The 15,254-nt window shown below is 38.1% G+C and overlaps 1 protein-coding gene and 1 long non-coding RNA gene across 12 annotated transcripts in view; one reads left to right on the forward strand and one right to left on the reverse strand.

Annotated features, from left to right (window-relative positions):
• Positions 1–15,254, reverse strand: part of SORCS2 (sortilin related VPS10 domain containing receptor 2) — a 540,320-nt gene that overhangs the window by 143,030 nt on the left and 382,036 nt on the right. The window lies entirely within an intron of this gene.
• On the forward strand, positions 13,984–14,910 carry LOC137473448 (uncharacterized). The gene is made up of 2 exons (XR_010998806.1): positions 13,984–14,108; positions 14,427–14,910. It is a non-coding gene; the product is annotated as an uncharacterized lncRNA (long non-coding RNA).

The following is a 15,254-nucleotide window of genomic DNA, read 5'->3' on the forward strand; positions in this document are numbered from 1 at the left end:
ATGAAAGCTATGTAGAAGAACAAAAATCACTGAGCTAGCTCATCCCAGCTACAGTTGCTAGGCAATTGTTACGTTATCCTATTTGTAAAGTGTTATCTGTATACATACACATCTTTTCTCCATGCCGTCCCTGCACATCCTTGTTCATCATCCTGTACACTTTGTTATTGACCAACACCTCCACTGGAGAGCAAAAAGACCACAGTAAATTTTAATTCATTTCTGTTAAAATTTTAGCTGATTAAGGTAAAGGATGACATGATTTGACCTCCCATTAAGAAATTTGAGCAAGTGTTGCTTTTCCAGACAAATTATCAATAACGTTTTAATTAAGGTTTGATTGAGCCAAAGCAATTATCACATGGCAGCAGGTACTGAGCAGCAAAGAGCTCGGGGTATCATTCTTTCCCTGTAAGGGCTGGAAGAAGACAGGGTAATTACTATTGACAAGCCTAATCTTCCAGTCTTCTAACCTCAGGCATGCTCAGAGAGACAAATCCCACTCAGCATTCCTTGTCGACAAATTGGTCATTTACATAAACATGTTTTCTCGCCAACATACGCTATTGTAGCAGATTTCCCAAAGATGGCAGCAGGCCAGACACTTACTTAGCAGCCAATGTTCATGTCTTTTGCATAAACATATGTGCTTTTCTAGCCTTTACATATAAGTCTGGAGATTAAACCTTACTAAGAGCAAGTGGAGCTTTGGGTCAAAACCTACTGACAAGGGTCCCTGCCTTTGAAGTCACTCCCTATTATCATAACAGCGTACAGCTATAGTGCTTTTTTCCCCACTGGACACTTCCTGTGCCCCCAAGGAAACTTTCAGGGCTTTTGGAAATAAAATTACTGTTAGACAGAGCATACACAATTTTTTTACATACTGGTTTAGCTGTCCAAAAGCATTACTTCATCACTGCATCTCCATTATCCACACAAAGCAGTAACCCTTGGCGTGCCCTGCCCAGGTTGTTTCAACACTGCCTTTACATTTGTTCTCCAGATACCAGACTGAAGCTGGGGAAGGGTATTATTTCATTCACAAGTCTTATTCACATGAAGATGCTGTATTTATTACTGTTCACCCCCTTGTTCCCTCAAAGATCAGACTGACTCCATTCACAAGGAATGAGAGCACCCTGACAAGATGCTTATCTGTAATGAGACTAGTGTAGATTATTGCAGTAACGATTACTGATAATAGTGACTGCCCACCCAACTCATGGATATTTCTGTGGTCTTCTACATGGTATTGGGAAAATAAAATAAAATTAGGAAAAAAAACCCCTTATATCTACCTCTTATTAATTATATTACTTTTTTCCTTCTTTTCTTTCTTTTAAAAAAAATTAAACTAAGCAAATTTAAATGCTGCAGTACAAACTAAGTGGATACACAAAAATATTGACAGAATGTAGACATATTTTTTAGAAAGTGACCTCTGTGATGTCCTTCAAACATTTTACAGGCTATTCCTGCTGATGAACAGCTATCCCATCTCACAAGGCTCCATCACACAAGAAATAGGATATCTAATTATTCTGCATCCATCACTGGAATGATCTAAGCTTGGACTAAGAAATAACCACCGTGACATCTCATTTAATAGTAGATATATTTTAAAGATGATCTTTATAAAACATATTTCCTTGTAAAAAATAAACCAAAACAAAACACAGAAACAAAAAAGAAAAATCAAACATTTCTGTACATCCAATTTAACATTCTGCATCTTCTCAATTACTTCACAAGGAAATTTGCAAATGCATTTGCAAATTGTGATTACAGTCTTCCAAAGCTAAAATTCCAATCATCATATGAGGCCTTTTCTGCTTCGCTAAGTACATTTCTCTAAATGTTCCTGACTCTCATTGCAGGTCAAGGGAAATATTGTTAGTATTTATCACTTGCACAGTGTCAGAAAGAAACAGTAATGCACTTCCTACAGACAGACGGATGCTATTCTGAAAGGCATAAAATCAAAGTAGGTAAAGAAATAAAATGAGAATGGATAAAAGCATTCCTAAGCTCAGTACACATTTTGTTGTCTCAACACTATTTGCTTTGCTTTCCACATTTCTTTGTAAATAAAGTCATAGCCTGATAAAAGGTAGGCAGCAATGTGTACAAACCCTGCAATATACACTCCTCTCTGGTATCATCCATGCTGAGACTAAATGGTGGAACAGTATCCCAGTGCCTTATCTGAATAGATTCCCAGGCTGCCTCCTGCCTAAAAACCCTTCTGTTTTATTTCTTACATGGCTAAGGATTTTACCCACACTTTACACTATAAAAGAAAAAAATAAAAAAATCACTGAATTTGTTTGTGCTTCCACAAAAGAATTGTAGAAATTCATTATGGTGAGCAATGTAACAAACCTTTTGGATACAGGTAATCCTGCAAGGAGCAGAGAGTTGGACTTGACAATCCTTATGGGTCCATTTCAACTTGAGACATCATCTGAGACTCAACAAGTAAAAAATGGAAAAGGTAACTAACTGAAAGATGCATTTATTAAACTTTGTCTGACAGTTCAATCCCTTTTGTCCTTGAACAGTTTAGTTACAGCTTAAACATGACAGCTGTAGATTTCCCTCCAAGGGGTTTCAGAGTTTTCTCTCAATATATTCATCATGCATTTATACCTTTGCAGGGCTAAAACGAAGATTACACTTTCTCCTATCTGCTGTCAGATACTAATAACGTGGATTCTAGTAAGTCTGTAAGGATTTGGTCTGAAACTTTTCACTCTGTGTCCCAGTTCCTTACAGTCTCCTTGTGATGGGGTAAGTCAGGGAGGAAGGGATAACACATTGGCTGCTCATAAACCTTGGGCTGTTACCTCCCTGTTTATCGATTTTTGAGAATAGTTATAAATTCTGACATTATATTACTGCTCCAATGAAATCAGAGGAAACCTTCAAAATAAATGTAGGGTGAGAATGAAGAAACTTTTGCTGTCAGGTTCCCAAGCTGGCCAAGGAAAGTATCCCCTGAGGTGCTTCAAGGGCACCACTGCTGCCAGACATGTAGGACCACAGGTCAGTGGGGCAGCATCCTGTACTGTGGCCTCAGTCTGAATCTGATTGAAATAACACTGATAAAATTTCCTCTGCCCTGAGTGTTGCTTCATGAGCTGCACAATTCAAAACCACAGGGAATTATATTCTCTCCCAAACCAAGCATCCACTCATTGACAGGCACAGGTAGATGGCATTAGTTACCACACAGCCCCTGGAGCTCTTCATTTACCAGCATGGCTGTTTTAACCTTCCCACAAGCACATTGCTGTTGCCCTGGGAATCCACCCTGGACATGGAGACAGTTCCATCCTACGCTGCATATGCCAAGGAAAAGTCACGTTTCTGAAACTGTGCTGTCACGCAGGGGTGTCAGAGCAGTTGTGAGCATCAGCATCTTGGCAAGAGATGGGACGACAGCTCAAGAGGACAGTCATGACTGATCTAATGAAATTAAGGCCACAGGAGGTGCCAGGGAACCCAGAAAGCCACGCCATACCAGTTCAAATCACCTTTCCTCCCACTTCTCCAGAGTAAGCAATCACTGCAGAAAATAAAAATTTCAAAGCAGGAGGAAAGAGTGCAGGAGAGCATTTTCCTGCATTTCCACATATAAGTGATATCATACTTAACAACAAATTAAAAACAAAGAAACAAAAGAATTAGCTCTTTAACCTAGTCTACAATAGGCACAGAAACTCAATAACACTATTTATTTGTGGTAAGCACATCTACAACATTTATTTTTTTTAATTAATTCAGTAGACTTAACTATGTGAAAAAACAAGAATCATAAAATCTAAACAGAACAGCACCTTTACTAGATAATATTTAGTTTGCACACCACAATTTGCATTATAATCATCACCTACTTTCTTCTCAGAAAGGATTTCTAAAGACCAACATAATGAGATTTACAATTTATTGTATTTGTAATTGTACATTACCGTACGGATCTCCAGCATTATTTAAATTTATCAAATAATATTTATTAGTAGTCTAGGAAGCCTATAATTCAATAGTAATCTACGTTTGTCAAATAAAGAACTAGAATACATTTTGAGTTCCATTAAATTTTCTTTCTTAAAAAACTGAATTTGCATATTCACTAATTTTCAAAATTCAGTGTCCATTGCATCTTTAGATCATTAACTCCTTTAGATCCTAATACACTATTAATGAAATCAAAAGTAAAAAAACCCAATCCATTTGTAGATATGAGAAGGAATTTCTAACATAAAATGTTCTATTGCAATGTAGAAGTACTAATGATGTGCCCCTCAGGTTTCCACAGAAATATTTCATCTGTCCATATTTAGGGAGGTAAAAAAGTACTGAGGCATCCAAAACTCAAATCAGACAAAATTTAAGCAGAATCCAAACATTAGAGCTACAAAATATTTTTCACTGTAACACCTCCCATATCTAATGGTACCTGTGAACTTCTGCTTTCTTTTGGGAGAAAAAAAACCAAACTGGGATGTTTTGAGTTTGCTGTTGTACACTTGCCGACTTTCCTCAGCTCTGTCTGTAAATCCATACCAGCTCCAACTAAGACTCACAAAGTCAGGCATCTGTGGGTCAAAAATTTGTGTCTACTAATCTGGGAGATGTACTTAGCCAATGCCCACAAGCATGGACAGCAAGAAGCTCAAAAAAGCAGAAAACTAAGAGCAGAAGACAGCAGCATTGCTCACATTTTCCTAATAGCATGTGATGGCTGAGCACTCTGCCTGAGAAGTGCAAGACCTGATACTACATCTTCACCTGAAAACTACTCATTTATTATTGTAGAAGAATATCAATATAAAAAGCATAAAGCAGAAGCAGTCAGAAGCTGCAGCATGATTTCTGAGCTGTGCTCTCTCCTGACAGACGAATGCCTATCCCAGGAACACTCCAGTCAGACCACAGACACATTTTTGCCTGCTGTCTGTGTTCACATTTTCCTGACAAATGTCTCAAAGGCATTTCCAGGCTTCAACAGCATTAAGCACAATCCAGTTTTGTAGTGGCACCAGCAATGGCTGGGAACTGCAGAAGGGGCAGGAGCAGGTTATCAACATTTCAAGGGCAGCAGTGGCTGGAGGGGATTGTGTGTGAAAGGCTAACAGCAGGATGGAGGTACTGGGATCTGCCTGATTTGGAAGAACTGGATCTGAGGGACCAGGGATCACAGCTATTTAGGCTGCAGATGGTTGAAGATCTCTCTCTTCCTCCAAACTATGTTCCTTCAGGGATCTCACTCTCTCCCCTTACTTCCTCATGACACTGCTGACAGTCTGTAGCTGCTGCTACACCTCTGCACTACGTCCTGCAGCCCCAGGCAACTGGCTCCTGCCTTGAGCTGGCCAGACAGTCCAGCACATTTCACATCTTGCACACCTGACAGTCCTCATCTGTTTTATAAAGAGCACGTGCTGGAAGGTGGGATTGTGGGCTCCATTCTTGGAGCTGGATATTCAAAATACAACTGATGATATTCAGCAGTGTTGCAAATCCTCTCCCAGGTCACCTTAAGACCTGCTGGGTGATAAAAAAGGCTCATTCCCTCAAAAGGCTTCATTCCCTCAAAAGGCTTTGAGGTAATGAGGGTGAGGATGCCTCACTGCCCTTTTAGGGCATTCAAAACCTGCTTAAGTTAAAATGAAAACTGCTTTTCTGTTCTTTTTGCTTTTCTTCTGCTAGGGACCTCCCATATTCACTGGGCTGGTCCAGAATTTACAGCACTTAATAGGAAGAACTGTAATGACAACAGTTTCTTTGAGCAGGCTATTTGATATTGACCTCAACAGTGGTGGATCAGGCTCTCAAACAAACACACACATAAATTTTTACCCCTGTACAGAAGAAACCAGCTACAAAAAGGAGTCGGGTCTCTGTGCCAAAAGTGAAATTGGAAGGAAATATATGCTATTTCCATGTTCACAAATACATGAAAGACCCAAAACCACGATGGGTCCCATCACCTTGATTACCAAAAGATGACAATTACTCTTAATTATTTTCATGCTTCTGAAGGTTTGAGTACAAAGCCTGTCATAGCTGAGCTTTTCATGGTTGGAAGTATTTGTACATGTCCCCTGTGTTTATGTATTAAGCACTATTAATGTACTCTACCACTAAGTAACTTCTTCAGTTTAAAATCAGAACATCATCATCAATTTTTGCTTTCTTCAAGGCACTGCTGTAGTGGAAATCCAAGAGGTGAGGCAGAGTCTGTATTTCAGAGATCCTCCACTATGTAACTGCTTGAAAGGCACTTAGCTATGTCTTACAACTGCTTTTATCACTTTGAGTACTGAGCAACCTTTTCCCTATTACCAGTTACATCCTACTGAAATGAAACTGTTGGAAAGCCCCTGCACCTCTGTTTAATGTTAAAAGTTACCATTTGGTCACTGTAACTTTCCAAATTGCAGCAGTTTTTTCTTATAGGATTTCTATATGTTCTTGCCAGCATGCAATCAGACACTTAAAGCAGACACTAAAAAGCCTAGGGAAAATTAGACACTGAACTATGAACTTTTCTGGGTGACCTTAGACTACTTTTCCTTGTGATTCATCCAATTAATCTAGGGGAAAAAACAAAAAAACAAACAAACAAAACTGCCAAACTTTATCCTCCCCCCAAAAAGAACTCCATACCCAAACAAAAACAACAAAGACCAACAAAAATAAACAAACAAAACCCAAAAAACCCACTCACAACGGTGTAAAACTATCTCAGATCTTGAGGAAAATTGGAGGTGACATGTCATCTGAGCTCACCTTGCAACACCATCCTACTACAGGGCTGAGCACATTCCTGAAATTTTGATTTTATAAATTATGTATACTGTACACTGCTAGAAGATACAAGTGCAATCCAGAGAAGTCAGAAGTGCCAACTGGCTAAATCACTATATTTCTTTATACTTACATTCTGAACTTAAAAATCACTGTGAAAATTTCAATTAGTGCAAACTATGGTGTACTAAAAAGCTGAGTACAGGAAAATATCCTAGTTTGCAGCTTTGATTATACAGAATTCATGAGCTTACCAGTGAAACATCACTAATGTGGTAGCAATGGATGTTTGCTTATCAAAAAGAAATCAGTCTAATTAAGAATTTACCCAACTAACACTCCAGTGCCTTTTTTGAAGCCATGTGTGCAGTGTCTCTTTAAAAGGTGCAGCAAGAATTTAGGACATCATATTTAGGACCCACTATTTGTCAGTCCAGGACTTGAAAAGGTGTCCTACTTCTGGAAATATTTTTGCTGCTATTTCTTTTCCTGTGTGTTCCCCACTTCTTCATCATTTAGATTTCAAAAATTTACTACTTATTTTCTATTCCTCCAAATGCCATTTTCTATCACTCCCTGCTGTCTTCCTCTGCACTTGTCTGGAGCTCAGAATTGAAATGGATTATCTGAACTCAGCACTGTCTCCAGAGGAGTCACCATGATGACAAAATTCAAGGAAATAAAAGCATCTGAGTCACTGATTAGTTGGAGGAAAGGGGCAGACAGGACAGGTGGGGAGGAAAGGGAGATGAGCCCATGATTATTTAAACCTCCCAAGTGAGTCACGATGAATAAAATCCTGAGCCCAGCTGAAAATAAGAACCCAGGAATCAGGAATTATATACTTCAGCAAACACATTGACAGTGTCTCCCATAGAAATATTTCCCCTTGAAGCACAATAGAGTTGCAAAGGGACTGTTTCTGAGTTGGATTTTGAATATCTCACTGACAAATACACAGCAACACACCTTCACAATTCACCTGCTTGTCTTAATTTACAAAGATAATCCACAACATGAAGGTATTTGGGGTTCTACTGTTGTGTAAAAATGATGGAGACTCTCTAAAACCAACCACAATTAGGTAGAAATAGACTCCTCAGCCTTGTCAAGAATGACAAGCAGTTGGAAAGGAAGCTTTTGCATAAAGTAACAGGTTGCATCATTTTTCTCTAAAGGAGTGTCAATACTGTGCACTGCAATGATGAGGGGAAAAAGAAAAAATGAGAAGTTGTCAGGCACTGAGTGGGAGCAGCACGGATTTGGTATGAATTCAACAAACAAACAAAACACAAAATGTCTTGGTACAGATGTATAGCTTAGTACTTGATTTTGTCCAAAATAGACAATTTCCAGCCATAACAGCCTAGCAGTACCAAGAAATCACTTTAATAAGTACTTTCTTGCTTGGTTATCACTGACTTATTTTTTTCCATTAAAATTATAGATATGCTGAGTTACTAAAACCTCTATAATAAAATTATATTGAAACAATAAAATAAGTTATTTTAAAACCTAAACAAAATGCCTGCAATGAGCAGGAAATGTCCCTTACTGAAGAATAGTTGTTATTATTATTGTTTCATGCTATAGCAGATGTCTTATAACCCTTATATGTACTATCCAAAGCACTTTTACATTTTAGATATTATATGCCTCGTGAATCAGAACATTTTTGTAAGACTTTTCTGATTTAATAATCTAATATTTTAATAATACTCAAAGCATCTTGCAAACAGTCTGTTTTGCCTACAGACTCCAGACAAGCTCTCTTCAGCTTGTCACACTGATGTCAGTCTGTGATTTGTATTCTACAAAGAAGTTCAGTGGACCTTCAGGCCTAAGATTTATTAATTTATGCACTTCCCTTACAAAGCAGCACAAGAGCAATTACAGCTTACTCCAAACTGTTTCAAGTTTGAGGGATCTGGACTGATGGGCCAAGGCCAAATTTAGGAGGTTCAACAGGGCCAAGTGTTGGCTCCTACGCTTGGGTCACAACAACCCCAGGCAGTACCACAGGCTGGGGCAGAGTGGCCGGAAAGGACCCAGCAGAAAAGGACTGGGGGTTCTGGTTGAGCGTTGCTGAACATGAGCCAGGTGTGCCCAGGTGGTCGAGAAGGCCAATGGCACCTGAACTGGATCAGGACTAGGGTGGCTTGCAGCACCAGGGCAGTGACCAGCTTTCTCTCTCCCCAGGTAACAAGGGACAGAACAAGAGGACATGGCCTCAAAATGCACCAGGGAAGGTTTAGATCAGATATTAGGAAAAGCTTCCTCACTGAAAGGGGTATCAAGCAATGGAACAGGTTGCCCAGGGAAGTGGGGGAATCACTGTCCCTGAACAAGTAGATGTGATGCTTAGGGACATGGTTTAGTGGTAGGTCTATAGCTGGATAAAGGTAGGTTTATGGATGGTTTATAGATGATTTTAGAGGTCTTTTCCAACTCTAAGGATTCTATAAGTCTATGATTCTAGGTCTCTTACTCTGCACTAACCATAAGTGACTGCCTCTACCCCAATGTGGTTTGAGTATGACTTGATAACTTGGTGAATTCTAGTGGTCAAAAGCTGTCTTCCTCCAAAAAAAGAAGAGACAATTCTGTCACACTTCATAAGGTTTTTTGGTGTGTTTTTTTTTTTTTTTTTTTTTTTTAATACACAGCATGAAAATGGTAGGGAATCCTCCTCCCCTTCTCTTGATGTCTTTATTGAGTGGATGTCACTCAATTTCATTACTTGGATAGCTTTTTCTCTTAGACACAAGCATTTTCTTATGAAATTTCCTTTATGTCTTATCTCCAAGGATATTCTGCTCTTACCATTCACTTAATATCACTTTTCTTAATCTTTATAAATGAAAAAAATCCTCCCAATGGTGTGAAAAACATTAGATTGGGTTGACAGTAAAGACTGGTGTTCAAAACCATTCATATATTAGCAGGTGACTAATAAATCACAACAGTATTACAATAGTATGCAGGAGAAATATCCCTGCTTTGGGTGATCAATATGAAGAAACACAAATGAATAGCAGAAAACAACCAAAACTTGATGGATTGACAGGCCTATTCTAGAATAATGAAAGAAAAAGGAAAGTTAAGCCCAGAGGAGATCAGGTCCAGCATCTAGGGGTGAGAGTGACAGCCATGCTATTACACAATCAAGTCTTAACATTATTGTTCACTCAGAAAAGTTCCAGAAGATATTTCTAAAAGTGGTAATTCAGACAAATTTTCAGCCACCTATTTAAGCCAGAGTTGGTAAAATCTGAGAAAAAAAACATATGAAGAGTAAGAGAGAATCCACCATTAGTACTAGAAAACTGAAATTGAAAACACAATCAGTTCAGTCCATTCTAAACAACTGGACACAAAGTTTGTGAAAATGTCCAGTAATGGTGACACTGACAGCTTCAAATGACCATAACAAAGATTATGTTCCAACTCCTTATTCAGTTTCAGATGCAAAACATAGGACAAGCCAGATGTAACTGCCAAGATATCAAGAAAAGTTTATGATTTTCAAGGTCTCTATTTTTCCACATCTACTGAAGGAAGTTTTCATTCTGCTAACAATGTCATTTTTTGGTCTAACTTCGCCAGTTTAATTTTAATAAGAATTCGAGACATCAATATTAACTTAGTTTTCCCAGAGGTTTTTTAATACTTGGGGAATCACTGATACACAGATTTCTAACGGAAAGGATCATCACAACTCCTAGCCTGGAATCAGCACAGTTAGGACTACGTGATACCACTTAGTATTCACAGGTTCAGCTAGTATTTGTCTACAGTATTTTTCTCATTATAGAATAAATCAATAATTTCAAACCTCAAGAGGTACCTCAAGAGGTGAATGTCACAGCCCATTAAAATTTGCATGCAATATGAAGTTTAAATTGCCTGGCTGAGCATTTCTGGAAAAATACCTCCTCTTACCATATACATAAATTGTAGTCACACTACCATCACATGATATTTTAGTATTTCTTTTGAAAAACAAATGCACTATTTAAAATTCTTTGAAACAGATATATGCAAAACTCTTCCAAACATGCAGCTTTCAGTAAAAGAGTCACCTAATTTGTCACAATTTGGATTTCTTTACAATGCTGCAGAAGGATCCAGCCCTGCATGAACTCATGAGCTGCAAGGTGAACCACAGGTAATTGAAAACTGTCATCTAAATGACAAATCCATTAAATAGTACTGGAGATTACTGGTGATTTGAGAGGACTACATCTACAGTTAAAGAAAAAATTCTGGCATTCAGTCTAGGTACCTCTCTTATCTGATTGTCTTAGTCAAATGAAACAAAGACATGAAAATCTCTCCTGGATGTGAAAGAAAGAAAGAAAAAATAACAGATTTGGTTTGAGGAGAAGGGCATATTGGGTACAACCCTTAATTGCTGGCATTAAATAAGGTTTTAGAGCACTGCTAATTGTTGAGAAGCCATCACCAGGAGGGATAATTGCGTCAGTGAATGAGGGCACATGTTTAGAAATTCCAATAACAACTCAGAGAATCCACTTGAAAATACAGTGGAGAGTGTTAACCTGACAGGAGGTTGAAGCACTTCATCCTCAATCGCCTTCTTAACTGGTGTTGGCCTTTCCAAGCACACACACGGCATAACTCTAGCACCTTTCCTCCTCTCTGCAGCTCCCACAGCCTCAGAGCTGCAGCTGTCACACACCCACTGCCCAGTTTCCCATTCAGTTCTTATTTTCCTGATAAATGATTTGGCTATACTCGGGTTCTGACTCTTCCTGCTGTTCCCATCTGTCTTCTCTCACCTTCTCTCAACCCTCTTCTCTTATCAAATGCCCAACAGAAAATCTATCAAGAGCCAAGTGTAAAAATATCCCTCCAGCACAGTGATACATTTTTCCATTCTTCTAATCCATCTGTAAAAATGGTCAATGTTCAATATGTCTTGAATCCAGCTAAAGATATAAGGGTTAATATCAGGATATTAACCTGATATATTAACCTATCATCATGGATCCAGGCTCCAAGAAATCAAATCACATAGCATCCAAATTCCTGCACATCTTTTGCAAATATAATGTCATACAAGCTGTGTTATTCTCATGCCCATAAGGAATTGTAACTCCTTTGACTTCTCTCCAACACACTCCTTTTAATTGAAGCTGGACCTTCTGCCAGTAGGAAAGAGTTGTTAAGAGAGGAGAGGAAATAAAATACCTGTCAATATGTCTGAAAGAAGAAAACATTAATATAAGCCATAAGCACTCTGGCATTTTTAAGTACATGCCACAAAAGGATAATTTAACACACACTGGTCTCAGAGAACTGCCTTTTAAAACTTACTTCTTCATTTTTTAAAAGGAACAAGATGCAGAAGTCACAGTAAAAAATTCTTCAGCTGAAGAGATTGATTCCCACCAGTAACATTGCTCATGTGAGGCAAAGTCATGGATAAGCATTATCAGATTTTGTCCACTCTGCATAAAAAGATTCTTAATGATCTTATGAAGAACCTAACTAAGCTACATTCAGTTAATTTTTGTATTTAATCACAATACATCAAGTATACAGAACTGAATTCTCCATGTTTATTAAAAAGTATTAAAGAAGAGAGGAAAATCTACATTGAGAAAAAATTTATAAAATTCTGAGAAGACTATGGATGCATATTTCTAAATATTACTGCCAGTTAAAAAAAAAAACAAAAAAAAACAAAAAACAAAACATTTTTCTCAAGTAAAAACCTACCAAAATAATATTTTCTCTAGAATTTAATTTAGACAATAAAACTTCTAGAAGACCTTGTCTTATTTATCCCAAGAACACTGAAAAGAATGGATAGAAATCTCCTCTAAAATTACAACATGTAAACACACATAGAGCCAGATGAAAAAGCAGCACATACTATCAGAAATCCATCATGTATGTACAAAATATAATGGGGATTTGAGTGTCAAATCTCACAGTGGTGGACTTCATCAAAGAAAGAATTGTGTCTTCTTTGAATACTGGACCAGGATTTTCTTCAAAGCTTTCTGTGAAATTGACTTCTAACAAGTCACCTTTAATCTTTAAAGTCACAAGAAAAAGGTGCAATTCTAGAGATGTTATAGCTACAAGAGTGAATTCTTTAACTGATTGACCATTTTTATTAACACAATTGAATTCTAACACAACTTCCACTAAACCTAAGCAATTATGAGATCTAAGGATTCCAGGTTTCTCATTACAAGGAGGATGTCTCAAGGCTTTGCCTTGAAACAATGCACTGAATGAGATCTGCTATTGCAACTGCACATGTTCTCCACTGAAATCTGATGTCACTGTAATGAGACTGATAATACCTTGTTACCACAGAGCAAATTCTGTGATAAGATAAAGGGATTTCCCTGTAGCACAGCATAAATCTGTCTGAACAAAGAAAGATCATCCCTGCTTATCCCGAAGTACACAAATTTAGTGAAATTTGCATTATAAATATGATTGCAAAATATCATAGTAGATGACATTCTCCTTCAGAGATTTTTCATAGCTATTTACTAGTCCTTGACTCCATATGGGAGATCAAAGTCAAAATGAACTGCTCAGAAGTTTGTCACAACCAGAAATACAGCATCATGTATTAAATAATTTTATATTTATTCAAACACATAGTACTCAACCCTGACTTTATTAAGATGCCAAAACACCTGCTTCCAATGGATTTTTAGAAGTGCAACTTCTCTTAGGTCTGTAAATAATCTGACTGACATATAAACAGAAACATTAATGAGTTTTCATGAATATAGGAAAACCTAGTGTGATAGAGTGTTAGAGTGATGCTATAAATGGGACAAATTAGTCTGGAGGAGAGAAGGCTTAGGAGAGCTTATCAGTGGAGTGTGCAAAGATGATGGAGGATATTTACAGTGGTGACCAGTGACATAACCAGAGGCAGTGAGCACACAGTGAGACAGAGGAGGTTTCCTCTGAACATCAGGAAATACCTTTTTGCTGAGTGTGACCAAGTGCTCTCACCTTGCCTGAGCAACAGAAGTTTGTATTTGCCAAAGTCTCAGTGTATATATCCTAGACTAATTCCAGTACCTTGAAATGTCACCACTGGAGGATACTGCAGGAGAGGCTCAACTACATACTACAGATCCATTCAAAATCAGGAAGTCAGTGAAGCAGCACCCATTCAGCTCCTTCTTGCCTTTGAGTCACTTCTGAACATCCTGGGTTGTACCAGCAATTCCTTCACAGCTTATGATACATACAGCACTAGCTAAGCTGGTGACAAATTGAATTTTGAAGTAAGTATGTATTTGGAAGATAAGAAATGTGAGAAGTTCTTTCTGGGTTTTAAAATTAAGTCTTTTTTGGATTAGAAGAAAAAAACCTGAGAGTTTGGTTCTATACTAATATTGAGGTAGGCTAGTAGCAAATATTCTGGCTAATACTGAAATTAGTGAGTTTTTCCTACTGCAATGCCTTTTTCTTTTTTTATTCACTGCTTTAAGCTGTTTTACAAATATGCTGAAACTACAGCTTTGAATGGCTTTAACAACATAGGAGCTATTGATTTTTGCACCCAGTTCCAAGAGCTGATGAATGTCCTTTTTCCACTTCAGGAGAAGAGAGATGGCAGCTTTTCCATCTGTTGGGACTGAGAACCTTTTTCACTGAAAAACAGCTGAGTCTTTTTTCCCCCCTAAGGGAGGAAAACCAGAAGAATTTGGCCATGTAGATGTTCTTTAATAGACAGTGCTTACATTGAGAGTCTAAAGCAACATGGGCTGCTTTCTATAGAGGGTTTGTTTGTGTCCCAGGCACCAGAGCCAAGGGAGATGGCAGCATTATTTGCTGAATGTTGCTGTTACTGCAAGATAAATACATCAATTCTTCTTTTTATCTGTGAAGAGCCTTTCAGATAAACAGTCTGACCTGAAGTAAAGTCCGTTGCTGTTTAAAAGCAAAACCAGAAAAGATCTGTTTTCCCAACAAAAGGAGGACAAAGCAGAGATGGCTTTGGACCTGATGTTTAAGACCAACATCTGATACCATCCCAACCAGGGTTACATTAGCAAGAGGCATGGGAAAGAAAAAAAAATTAAAAGGAAATTCAAGAAAAATGCCACTGAAGAAATTATGTGACATAGAAACAAGACAATACCAAGGCTGAAATTTGCAGGACCTTTGCTGTCAGGTTCTGCAAAATCAAAGTCAGTAACAAGCCCTGGCCCAGAAGCAGGAGGCTAGCAGGGCCATTAGGACTGGGTTAGGACTGACCTACAGCTCTCCAGTGGAACTGTTGCGTTCTGAGCTGCTGAGTACTGAAGCAGCATTTTAGGAGGATAATAATCTGTAAGAAAATTTGTTCTCTATTTCACCTTTGATAGACCAGAACGTAGAAATGCTTTTGCTCATAAGAATGAGAGACCCAGGGACTAAGTTTGCTC

This window comes from Anomalospiza imberbis, chromosome 4, assembly GCF_031753505.1.
Source record: "Anomalospiza imberbis isolate Cuckoo-Finch-1a 21T00152 chromosome 4, ASM3175350v1, whole genome shotgun sequence".
NCBI classification, from domain to species: domain Eukaryota; kingdom Metazoa; phylum Chordata; class Aves; order Passeriformes; family Viduidae; genus Anomalospiza; species Anomalospiza imberbis.